The sequence below is a fragment of the Choloepus didactylus genome, chromosome 7 (genome assembly GCF_015220235.1).
Source record: "Choloepus didactylus isolate mChoDid1 chromosome 7, mChoDid1.pri, whole genome shotgun sequence".
Taxonomy (NCBI): domain Eukaryota; kingdom Metazoa; phylum Chordata; class Mammalia; order Pilosa; family Megalonychidae; genus Choloepus; species Choloepus didactylus.
In genome coordinates, this window is record NC_051313.1 from 3971074 (window position 1) to 3983138 (window position 12065).

Sequence of the window (12065 nt, forward strand, 5' to 3'; positions counted from 1 at the left end):
TCAGACAACACACACACACACACACACAAGTGAAGCTGGAAGCCTGGACAAGCCTGGTGGATGGTATCCATAATCCATATCCATATCCTGGTCGAGATGTTGTACGAGTTTTGCAACGTGTTACCATGTTTCCTTTGGGGGGAGCTGGGTAAAGGGTCTCTGGAATCTCTATTATTTCTCTAAACTGCATGTAAATCTACAATTATGTCAATATATTTCAAATAAAACAATAGATGTGCAACTATTATACAAAACTAATAAGTAATTTTTATTTTTGTTTTTAGACTCATCCTGCCTGATTCCCACCCAAAGCCACTGGCCTTTGTAAGTCTAAAAATTTAAAATTTTTTTATCCCCCACCTTAGTACCTTGTATTCTTTATGTGCAGTACTTTTCTAGCAGACCTGGATCAAAAATGGGAGCACAACTTTATTTATTATTTGTTTCTTAAGTCATTTTAAGGTCTGTTGCACTTTTTCTGATACCGTTAGGCGATGGATGATTATTTGGAGGTAGCTGGAATTCTGTGTCTCGGGCTAGGGATGTTGGTTGCTTTGGAGCAATTCCTTTTGGGGTCATGATCTGCAGGAGCAAAGACGTGTGCAAAGGGTACCCCTCCTTGGGTTTTGGGGAGCCGAGGCCCTGCCTCCACCCCGAATGGCTTCGGGCTGGGGAGAAGAGCTACTGGTCAGAGTGCTGTGCTGGAAGAGGCCAGACGAGCCCTGGTGTCCATTGCCTGGGGAGACCCGGTGGCTCGTGAAACGAGGGCAGGATGCAGGGTGAGACGTCGTTCTCACTTCCATTTTATCACTTGGACCAGCTGCATCCCTGTTCCACAACTTTTTGTAGTATATTGAAGAAAAAAAAAGATAGTTTTAAAAAAGTAAAGTTCAGGGAGGTCCAAACATTTGAAACCGCGAGAATCTGAGCACACAGTTCTGACCTGGGAGAAGGAATCCTGCCCCAGCACCAGACGTGACCGCAGCGAGGGGGCTCCACGTGGCTGCTGCGGTGCCGGGGCGGGGAGAGTCGGGGAAGCCGCCACGTGCAGCCTGCACCCTTGCTCAGGTACGTGGAGCCATCCTGATGGACGGCACTGAATTAAGGCAGCCTGATTTTAAAGTCATAGTTGGGACATGTCATCACCTGGAGACGGCTTTGTTCTTCAATACAGCTGCTGAAGGGAGTGTTTTTATGGTGCGACTTCAGGGAGTTTTCAGCCCCAGACAGCTTCCAGAGCAGTATCTCGAGTCTTCTGGAAGCTTTTGCTTCCCCTGCTGTTCTGGTTTGCTAATGCTGCCATTATGCAAAATGCCAGAAATTGACTGGCTTTTATAAAGGGGACTTATTAGGTTACAAAGTTACAGTTCTAAGGCCATAAAAATATCTAAACTAAGGCATCAGCAAGAGGAACCTTCACTGAAGAAAGGCTGATGGCGTCAGGAACACCTCTGTCAGCTGGGAAGGCACGTGGCTGGTGTCTGCTGGTCCTTTGCTCCTGGGTTCTGGTTTCAAAATGGCGTTCTCCAAAATGTCTCTGGGCTTCTGTCTCTTTATCTTTTCTCTCTCAGCTCCAGGGCATCTTTGCTTGTTCTCCTGGGGCGTTTCTCTCTAAGTGTCTGGGGGTCCTCTCTTAGCTTCTCCAGGGCAAACTCTGGGCCTCATCTCTTAGCTTAGCATCTCCAGATGTCTTTCTGTCTGCATCTCCAAATGTCTCCAAACATCTGTGTCAGCTCTTAGCTTCTCTTTAGCAAACTCTGGATTACATACCTTAGCTTCTCTCCAAAATGTCTCTCTCGGCTTTTCTGAGATCCTTCTCTTTGTGAGCTCTCTTAAAGGACGCCAGTGTTCTAATTAAGACCCACCATGAATGGGTGGGGTCACCTCTCCATAGAATGATCTAATCAAAAGGTCTCACCCACAGTTGGGTGGGCACATCTCCAGGGAAACAATCAAAAGGTTCCACCCAACAAGATTAGATTGAAAGACCCTGGCTCTGCTGGGGTCCATAATGACTTTAAACTGACACATCTACTTTGAGGCCACCAGAAAGACGCCCCCTTCTCCAAAGGGATTCCTTGGGATACTCATTTCTTAGGATAACTAACGTGCAGAAAGGGTCCATGGGCATGAAAATCTCAGGAAAAGAGCAAGCAAACTTGGGAAAAATTACACTTGTTATTTCCAACAAGACTGATAATCTAAGAGGGGCTATGGTTTGGGTGTTTCTCAAATTTATTTTACCATGGCACCCCTATTTCATCAAATATACCACAGCATTGTGCTCCATGGACCATTTTTGGGGAACTATTGCTTCAATATTTAGGAAATGGATATAGATGACAAGATCTGCTGTACCTTTTTCATGATGATAGCAAAAGAAAATGAGGACATTTGAGCTGGAATGGGGAAAATTTTTGGCCCAACAGCTCCTGTCCTTGTGGAATGCTTCCTTTGTGCGTCTCCGAGTCGCTGTGCTCCTCGCTTTGCCTTCTGTTTGTGCCAGCACCCCTCGCCTGCCTCTCCTGCAGATCCCTTCCTGGCGCCCTGACCGCCACGCACCGGGTGGCCCAGGCACGGCCCCTGCCCTGGCCCCGCCCACTCCCTAGGTGACCTCATCCGCCTCCCGGCTTTGGACACGCAGAGCGGCGGACACCCACCCAGCGGACGTCTCCGGAGCTCCGGGCGCGGCATCCCGCTGCTGAGCGTCTGGTCAGCATGGCACACCTGGCAGGACTGCAGGGGCACTCCCAAGCCCCCTCCTCCCAACCAAGGCCCCTCCTCTCTCAGTCGTCCCCCTCCCAGTGAAGGGCCACTCTGCCCTTCCAGTCATCCAGGCCGGAGTCCTCTCCCCTCCCAGGCTGCCTGCGCCACTGTCGGGGGCACTGCCAGCTCCACCCGGGCACCTTTTCTCACCACTGCTTCTGCCGCCACACCATCTCCAGTCGCTGGTCTCCCTGCTGATGCTTCTCCCCCGGCCCCATTCTCCAGCCACAGCCAGTATTGCCACGGAGGGCTGGAGGCCTAACGGAATCTAGTCCCAGAGGCTCTCCTTTCAAGAGCTGCACGTGAGCAGGTAGCAGAGCGGGCAGGGCAGGTGAGAGCCAGGTTAAAGCCTGGTTTGAATTCCGACTAAGGTGACCAGGAGCAAGTCAGTGACCTTCTCTGAGCCACAGTTCTTTTTTCTGTGAAATTGAAGTAAATAAAACCTCCAACAGAGGCAGGCCTCTGAGGGTTTTAAGGACCATTGAGCAAAAGCCGTGGCCACGGGTGACCTCCCCTCCTGGAGCCGGGACTCGAGCTGCTTTGCACTGCTCAGCGTTGTCGGCTTCACCCCTAGTAAGAGATTGTTTTAAAACAAGCCTCCTGGGAAAGACGGTCTGCTTTATTATCTGTATCATCACATGGCACATCTAGGAAAATTATGTCTTTTTATAGAAAAAACCATGTCTAGGGGAACATGGGCTGCTCTTCAGTGTGACTTCAGACAAGATACTTTCTGAACTTTTTGAAATTTTAGAGGCATTTCCTACCTCTTAGAGTGGAGTTAGGAAGAAATGAGAACATGCAGATTTGTCAGCACTTCTTTGTGAGTATAAACTTTAATACAAATGTAAGGTATTGAACTTCATACTGAGGATATTTCCACTTCCAGCCAGTAACAAGGACTGGATTTACTCTCTCCTGCCTTAAACAGCTAAAAAAATAAAATACATGAGACAAAGGTTTTCAGACAGTGGTCAACAGCACAAGATGGTGAGCCCCGAGAGAAAGAAAACAAATGAGGTGGGCCCTTAAATGTCCTAACCCATAGTGCAAGAAGGGGGCCCAGACAGAGCCCAGTGACCCCCTGAACTGAGGAGACAGAGTTGGGGATTTAGGAGGCCGAGGCAGCTGGAACTTTGCAGGTCAGTTTGCCAGGAAGGTGAGGTCTCGCGAGGCTTCCCTGGGAGTCTTCAGCTGAGTATGGCTTAGTGCACGAATGTCGGAACACTATCCAAGGCTGGAGAAAGAACCACTGGCAAGGAAAATGTAGAATAATCCTTGGAGCTCACACAGGGCTGGGAAGACTTAGTGTCTTATCATTTGGAGTGGAACAAACTTGCACCTCAAAGGGCATTAAGTAGAATACTCAGAAGTGTATTGCCTCAGTAGTGAAGTAAAATTAACCCTAGACTAAACGCTGCTCTCATCCTGCCTAAAAAAATCTTAAAAGCAAAGCCATAAAGAGCCATATGGTAAATATTTCAGGCTTTGTGAGCCATATGTTCTCCGTTGCAACTACTCAACTCTGTGGTTTATAGCATAAAGGCAGCCTTAGGTAACACTCAGATGTGTGGAGGTGACTGTGTTCCAATAAAACTTAATTGACAAAATAGGCAGCAGGCCAGATTTGGGGCCATAGTTTGTAGACTCTTGCTTTAAAGAATCAAACTGTTTCTAGTAGCTCAACTGCATCCCAGATCAAAGCTCAAGAATATTAAAAATACAGAATACCCAGCACCAGTGCACAATGTCTAGCATTTAATCAGATTTTACCAGGTATGCAAAGAAAGAAAAAATTCAAATGTGAGGAGAAAAAGCAATTAATAGAAAAAGACTAAATGATAGCAATGGTAGAATTAATAAAGATAAAACAGTTGTTATAACTATGCTCCGTATGTTCAAGATGTATAGGACAGCAGACACTTGTTAGGGAGAGACAAGGAAGTCATAAAAAGAGCCAAATTGGACTTCTAGAGATGACATAAGCATCTGAAATAAAAAATACACTGGATGTCTTTAACGGTTGACTAGACAGTGCAGAAGGAAATATTTAGTGAACCTGAAGACATAGCAATAGAAATTATGAGAAATGAAACAGAAAACACACTTAAAAAATTGAAGAGCATCAGTGAGCTGTGGGACAGCTTCACATGGCTGAATATATATATAGTTGGAGTCTCCAAAGTAGGAAAGGGACAGAGAAAAATATTTCAAGATACAATGGCTGAAAATTTGCCAAATTTGATGAGAGCAATACACCCACAAAACTTAACAAGCTTGATGACTCCTTAGCAGGCCCCCCAAATATAAAGAAAACTATGCCAAGGCACATAATTAAATTGCCTAATGCCAGTAACATTACAGGAGAGCAATTTAAAAGCAGATGGAGAAACAAAGGCAGGAAAGAGAGGAACAAGGATGGGAATCACAGCAAACATCTTGTCAGAGCAGGGCAAGCAGAAGATGGAGCAGCATCTTGAAGGTACAAGAGAAAAGCCGTCAACCAGAAGTCGGTAGCCAGTGAGAAGCTCTTTCACGGAAGAAGATGAAATCAAGACTTTTTCAGACACACACAGGCTGAAAGTTTTCATCACCGGTAGAACTGCACTACAAGGAATGTTAAAGGAAGCCCTTTGGGAGGAAGAAAATGATGCCAATGGAAATGAAGGGCAGCAGAATGGGAGTCACCCAGATAAATGCACAATTTTGTTCTTATTGTTTAGATCTTTTAAAGAAAAAGAATTGTTAAACAAAAATGGTAACAATGGGCAGAGTTTTTAACATAAAAAGTAGAAGTTATGATAACAATAGCACAAGGTCAGGATAAGAAATATAGAAATATGCTGCCTTAAAATTTTTATAGTATACATGAAGTAGTATAATATCTCTTTAAGATAAACTGTGAAAAGTTGAAGATGCAACGATACATCCTAAAGCAACCACTAAAATATGAAAAAATAAGCCAAAATAGAAGAATTAAATCAGAAAAAAAAATTCAGTCAATATACAAGGAGTTAAAAGAAAAAGGAAAAAATGGAACAGATAACAGGTGGGACAAATACAAAACAAATAGCAAGATGCTAGATTTCAACCTAACCATATCAATAATCACATTAGATGTAAATGATCTAAATACTCTAATTAAAGGTCAGAGATCATCAGTTTAAATCCACCAAAAACCAAGACCTAGCTGTATGCTGCCTACAAGAAATGCACTTCATTTATATAAAGATTTGAAAAGGTTATAAGTAAAAGGATAACAAAAGGTATGCCATGCTAGAATTACTTTTTTTAAATGCTGGAGTGGTGATATTAACAAAAGAAAGTAGAATTTAGAGTTAAGGATTATTCCCAGGGATAGAGTCTTATTTCGTAATGATAAAGTGATAAATTCATCCTGAGGACATAATCTTAAACAGAACTAACAACAGCGCTTCACTATACACAAACAAAAACTAATAGAACTGAAAGGAGAAATAGACAAACCACAACTACAGTCATATTTTAACACCCCTCTTTCAATAGTTGATCAAGCAGACAGATAATCAGTAAGGCTATAGAAGACTTGAACAGCCCTGTCAACCAGCTTGACTCAACTGACATTGGTAGAACAAGCTACCCAACAACAGCAGAAAAGGATTAAGACACACCTTGAATGGGTGGGGTCATATCTCCATGGAAACAGTCAAATCAAAAGGTCCCACCTGTAATAGGTCTGTCCCCACAACAGTGGATTGAAAGAACATAGTCTTTTCTGGGGTACATCACAGATTCAAAGTAGCATACTCCCAGACCACAACCCATGGATCAAAGAGTAAATCTCAAGTAAAATTAAAATATTTTTAACAAATGAAAATAAAAATTCAACTTACTGAACTGTGTGGGATACAGTTACAACAGTGCTTAGATGGAAATTTATAGCATTAAATACAAATATTAGAAAAGACAAAAGACCTAAAATCAATAACCTAAACTTCTACCTTAGGAAACTATATGAATAATTGTAATAATAAATCATAAGAAATGAAATAAGTCAACAAAATTGATAACATGAAATAGTAGAGAATATTAATGAAACCAAAAGCTGTTTCTTTGAACAGAATAATAAAATGGTCAGTGTGTGTCTAGCCAGGCTCACTAAGAAATAGAGAGGACACAAATTACCACTCTCAGAATTGAAGAAGTTGTCGCCACTCTGATCCCAGGGTCATTCCAGGGCTGAGACAGGAATGCTGCAAAAAACTTCATGCCCACAAATTTGTTAACTTAGATGAAATGGACCAAGTCCTTGAAAGATACATACAAATACCAAAACTTAGTCTAGGAGCATGGATGACCTGTGTCAAAGAGATAACCTATGTCAAAGAGATTAAATTCATGGTAAAAACCTTCCAGAGAAGAAAGCTCTGATGGGTCACTGGTAAATTCCCCCAAAATAACCCATGGATCAAAAAGAAATCAAAGGGGAAATCAGAAATACTTCAAACTGAATGAAAATGAAAACATATTTCCAGATGACTGCGATGCAGCCATAGCAGTGCTTAGAGGGAAATTCATAGCACTAAACTCTGAATTAGAAAAGAAAGGTTAAAGAGTTTTGTTCTTCAGATGTTTGAATGCCTTTCATGAAAAATCAAGTTTCTTTCAAGTTGTTGGAGAAAACAATTAGGAGCGGTTACAAAAAGACAACTCATTGTTCTTTGTAGGAAAGAAAGAACCTCTCAGAATTCCCCAGCTAGATAGGCTGAGTTTCTCCAGCAAGACATGTGCCCCGAGGTTTTCTGAGGGTTCTTTCTGACTTAATTCCTGAGATAAATGGTAGTAAAGAAAAACAGTACTTCTCTGTGCTAACATGGCTATAGTTAACATGCACATTTAAAATGATGTGTTATGTAGCAGGTAACGTGATGTAAGAATGAGCAGTGATTTTTAAAACCACAGAACTGTAGAATTAGAAGCCTTTAGTCAGACAGCAGTGCCTGTTCAGTAGGTATCGAGGCCTTGGATGAAATAAAAGGGGGTCCATCAGAAGAACAGCAGGCAAGGAAAATTAGATTACTGCTAACAGGCTGTGTTTAGTAGGACTCAGAAATATGAATCTAACACGCCACCAGCCACTGATAGGATATTATGGAAAGTGGGACAGGGCAAAAAAATCAGGTTGGCTGTTTGCTATTGGCAGTCTTATTTTGTGCTGGGAAGTTAATCTCTGTTTTCTTCATGAGTTTTGTGAGGGTCACAAGAAGTAAGATATGTAGTAGTTCTTTGAAATGTGCAAAGCACTATATACGTGCAGCTAATAAGACCTCTCGCTGTTTTTTTCTCCTCATGTGGCTCCAGACTGTGACTCTCTTTCCTAGCCGCCAAAACAGCTGCTTAAAATGGCGAAAGAGCAAATAGTAAAGCTGAATTGCACAGAAAAACCACACTGCTTTATTATAGCAAGCAACGATTTGCCTCAATTAGCTTTTTAAAAGCTCATTCAATTGGCATATCTATTTTGTGTAGCAGCTTCTTTATCTTTTATGAGTTTGATCTTGGTTCATTAGTTGGCGCTGTCAGATCCTGTACTCCAGTGCAAAAGGTTTTAGTGCTAGAGGGATCATGTAATCCAGAGGCTGAAAGTTAAATTTTATGACTTTTTATTGGAGAGGAAGCATTTTCCCCTTTCAGCGAATTTTATATTGGTTTGGTTTTCATCCTTGGTAATAGCTGCCGCTTGCTGAGCATTTCTGAAATGCCAAGCCTGCTCGAGGTTCTTTCTGGAAGCTATCTAGTTTGATCCTCTGCAGAGCCTGCAAGAGAAGAAATCACATTCCAGTTTTAAAGACGAGGAAGCCCAGGTTCTGCAAATGCTGCTGATTGCCTGACACTTCATAATTACACAAGGTGACATGAAACCTCAAGCTCAGATCTGACTGCACAGTCGCTGCCCAGTAGCACTCCCTCTTGTTGCATGAAACGGTACAGTGTGTCGGGCTTAGAAATCATTGACAATTACCTAGTGGATATACTGATGACGAGAGACTTGGCCTAATAATTAGATCTATGGTTCAGATTAGCAACGGCTAAGGGAAACAGCATGAGGTTTGGTGACAAAGTACCTGAATGTGAATTTTTGACTCTGTGACTTTAGAAAGTCAGTTTACCTTTTTTCACTCTGTTTTCCTCATTCAAAAATAGAAATGAATAAAACCACTGATCTCACATGGGTGTGGTGAAGATCAAACTGATTATGTCTGTATTGAGTACTTCATAAATGCTTTCGAAAGGTTCGTAAGTGAATCAGCGAGTGTATTTGGTCAATTGCCAAAGACTCTTTGAGTAGTAAATTTTCCAAGTGTTTTTTCAAAATTATTTGATAATAGAAACTGAGTTTCCAGAGACCCTCTGTTGAATGACAGACCCTCAGTTATAAAAAGAGGTTCTGCTCACCAGACCACCTTTTTTTTTGGTGGGATGAGTGGCTTGGGGAAATGAGTCCTTCCTGATACCTTTTAAGGGAATTCTGGCAGGCTTTTCTCTTTCCCTCGAGGTAGAGTGGGAAGGCAGGTTAAGTGTGAACCATTGGCCCAAAGCGGGCCAGTGCAAGCCCATCCGAGATTCCCAGTTTGGCCCACACAGCGCACCTCCTGGGGCCTCTTTCCCGTGCGGTTCAGAGTTCTGTCCTTTCCAAGTTCATTTCTGTCCCAACTGGAAAATAAGTCTTTTCTCCTGGGGGCTGCCCAGCACCCCGTACAAAATAGCACCTTCACCATCAAGTGCACAGGCTGTAAGGGGTGGCCAGGAGGGCTCTGGCAGCCCCCCACGTCAGTACTGACACCCCGAGATGGGCAGGGTAGGAAGCTTGCATTCCTGTCTCTCAGCTGTGCGCTTGTGTCAAGGAATGAGTTCTCCATGCCTTTCATTCCAAGGTTGTTTATTTTCTTTTTGGTTTAGGAATTCTGAAACTTCACCCACCTTTTCCCATGTTTGCTCAGGATTAGTGGCAGAGATGGGACTGAGCACAATGAAATGAGTGCATTTTGTCCGAGGCTTCTGTGCAGGCTGTTAAAGAGGCATTTCTGAGTGCAGAGGAGACTTGGGAAACGATTTATTACATTTGTTCAGTGTCGGTCACCAGCTGGAGTACTTGGAGTATTCCATCCTCTTTGCCATCCTCGTCTCCCCTCGCTCACCCAGGGGCCCCGCACACACGCTCACACTTCCACACACAGACCCACTGCCGTTCAGCATAGGCAATTACCTCGCTGCATGTTTATCTTGTACACGTTTTTGTTTTGCAAACAGCATTTATGCAAAACAACTCCCTTTGGGTTGTGTGGCCTTCGCTGGAGAGATCCCTCGGGAAAACCCCAGAACTTCCAGCTCTTATCCATCAAACCAGACCTGGGAAGGCAAGAATCAGGTTTCCAAACGGACTGAAGACAGTGACAGGAGAGAAATTGCCAGCTATGACGCAAAACTGCTTGTAGGGTGATAGTAGGGGGAAGGACGGGAGCAGGTGCAGGCGGAGTTCACTTCTGGAACGCTGGGGAGCCTTGAGGTCCAGCGGCCTTGGGAGCAGGCCCCCCAGCCCCCCGCCCTTGGATGAGCCGGCGTGCAGAGCGCTGCGAGGAGTGGCCGTGCGGGCTTGTCGTGGTCGGAGCACGGGGCTGTCCCTGGGACATCAGAATTGGATGAATTGGAGTCGCCCCCTGAGGTGGTCTGCAGTCCCTCTGCTCGAGGGGACCTGTCGCTGTGTGTCTGCCAGCCTCCACCAGCAGAGGAGGGTGAGGGAGGTGGGCCTTTGATCTTGTGTCCCGGCTGCTCCCTGGGAACCCGCTGAAATCAATGCCTGTTTCCCGGAGCCCTGAATGACCAGCCTCAGCTCCGTGCAGCCGGCCGGGGGCTCACCGCCCCTGCGCATTGACTGCTGAAAGGGGGCACATGGGGGGGCTTCCCATGAAAACCAGGCAGGGGGAAAAGCAGACCTCTGTTTAACACGGCGGAATTTGGAAATCCACCCACTAGGAGAAGAGGTTTCTCAGGCACCCCTCGCCTGGCCGGGGTGTGGGGGTGCAAGGCGGACAATGGGGGCTTTGTCACAGCTGGGCCGTCAGTAGGAATACAGCCTGCATGAGAGATGGTGCTACGTAGACATTGAGTCAACACCCCCTTCTCTTTTTAAACAAAGAAGTAGAGAAAGACAACTACCAACCATGGTATAATCAGCCAATTCTTAGATTTTTTCCATTAAGAAGGAAAAAAAGATGAAAAAGTAAGCGATGTTCACTTTTCTTAATATAATATGCCAGTTCTGTGACGTGTCTCCCATTCATGTAGGTTTCCAAACATCTTTGAGCTCAGGCCTGGGTTCCACGCATGCTGGTGCGACACGCGGTTCTGGGTCATCGGTCCTGCAGGGGATGTTATTTGTAAAAATGAGCATCCTTGGAATACTTAGCTGGAAGCCCGCATCCCACGTGAAGGCCAGTGGCTCATGGATCAGGAGAGCGCCCGGAACGGGAGCAGTTCCTGCGTCTTCAGATCAGCCCTTCCTTGGGAGAAGGCCTGGGGGTCATCGTGAGGAAGCTCTGCTCCCCCACCCCCCCATCCCCGTCCCCTCCTTTGCCGGTTTCCCAGGAAGGATTTATGGCTCCCTCTGGGCACCCTCTGGTGCAGCGCTCAGCCCGCTGCCCGCCGCCCTTTGTTGGATGTGCTCTTTGAGCTGGGAGCGGAGCAGATGTGCCCATCCATTTGTCTGTCTCCACACTCAGCAGAGCTCCCGGCGCGGCAGCAAGTGGCCGAATGGAGGGGACCTGCAGCTCCCCACACAGTGCTTTGAGGGTCTCTCCTCAAATGCCAAATTTCGGACACGCCCAGCCGGCGCTGCCTCTCCCCGGTGGGTGCTGGGCCCCCAGACGGCTTTCCTGTGCAGAGATTCACTGAACCCTTTTTTGGTCTGGGAAGTCCTCTCCACTGGCCTCCAAGGAGGGGGCAGGGAACGGGGTGGCATCGTCCTTTTCAGACCCAGGCTTTCTTCTGGAATCTTCCTGTCCTGGAGATAAATCTCAACAGGATGTTTACATTTTTGCAGGAAGAAGATGGAAAAGCTTTTAATTTGGAGCTCTGTAGACTTTCACTCGACCACATTGGGTTGAGGTGGCTCAAGCCTATTTGCATGATTTCATACAGTGATGTGATGGAAAATGATGCAAAGCAGAACACTTTCAAGGTGTCCTCAGTCAGATTTGCCACCACGGTGGGCTTCGAGACCCTTATCCAAGGACAGAAACAAACATCCTCGCTCCTGGGGG

The 12065-nt window shown here is 45.2% G+C and overlaps 1 protein-coding gene across 1 annotated transcript in view; it reads left to right on the forward strand.

The window, feature by feature from the left end:
- The first annotated feature begins 283 nt into the window (after window positions 1–283).
- The window catches only part of PLAGL1 (PLAG1 like zinc finger 1), a 34229-nt gene continuing 22447 nt past the window's right edge, over window positions 284–12065 (forward strand). The window contains exon 1 of the mRNA XM_037842565.1: window positions 284–324. The gene's annotated coding sequence lies outside the window, so the exon portion shown is untranslated. The remainder of the gene's footprint in view (window positions 325–12065) is intronic.